We start from the raw sequence: 381 nt of genomic DNA, 5'->3' as shown, positions 1-381 counted from the left end.
CTCTTGAAATAAAGATTCCGTTTGTAGAAGCACTTGAGCAAATTCCCTCTTATGCTAAGTTCATGAAAGAGAGCTTAAGTCATAAGAAGGATTGGAGAGAAACTGAAAAAGTTTACCTCACTGAAGAATGCAGTGCAGTCATTCTGAAAAGCTGACCTGAGAAGCTTAAAGACCCCGGGAGCTTTATGATTCCATGCACATTAGAGGGTAATTGTACCAAGCAAGCTCTATGTGATCTTGGGGCATGTATCAACCTAATACCTGCATCTATTATCACAAAGCTCGGTTTGACTGAAGAATTCAAACCAACCCGGATATGTCTTCAACTTGCTGATGGCTCCATTAAATACCCATCAGGCATGATTGAAGACATGATTGTCA

This window comes from Arachis duranensis, chromosome 1 (genome assembly GCF_000817695.3).
Source record: "Arachis duranensis cultivar V14167 chromosome 1, aradu.V14167.gnm2.J7QH, whole genome shotgun sequence".
In the NCBI taxonomy this organism is placed as follows: domain Eukaryota; kingdom Viridiplantae; phylum Streptophyta; class Magnoliopsida; order Fabales; family Fabaceae; genus Arachis; species Arachis duranensis.
Note: the sequence above shows the minus strand (reverse complement) of the source record.